Raw genomic sequence first — 492 nt, 5'->3', positions numbered from 1 at the left:
AGACTTCTCAGCACAAACCATCCAATCAAGAAGAGCTTGGAGTGAAATATTACAGGTCCTGAGAGAGAACAGCTTCCAACCAAGACTAATGTACCCTGTCAAATGTTTTGCTTTTTTAAAAAATCACAGAAGGAATCCAGCAGATCTGAAGCTAGAAAATAGACTCGACTTCAATCTAGGATTGTTATTCCTGCATATCTGCATATTCCATTTGCAATGGAAATACAAAGGAGCTAGCAATACATATGAAAAACAATTTAAAGTAAGAATTTATGATATAAGTACTCTTCAGTGCAAAAAGGTGGGGACAGACTGTATGGTGCATGACTGTAACCCCAGCACTCTGAAGGCTGAGGCAGGAGGATCATTGCAAGTTTGAGTACAACCTGGGCTACAAAGTGATTTCAAAGCCAGCCTGAGCTGTGAAGCAAAACCCAGTCTCAAAAGGGCAAAAAAGGAAAAAAAAATACTCTTCACTGAAAGCTAACTACA

Source organism: Chinchilla lanigera, unplaced genomic scaffold (genome assembly GCF_000276665.1).
Source record: "Chinchilla lanigera isolate Chin_1 unplaced genomic scaffold, ChiLan1.0 scaffold00034, whole genome shotgun sequence".
Lineage (NCBI taxonomy): Eukaryota > Metazoa > Chordata > Mammalia > Rodentia > Chinchillidae > Chinchilla > Chinchilla lanigera.
Note: the sequence above shows the minus strand (reverse complement) of the source record.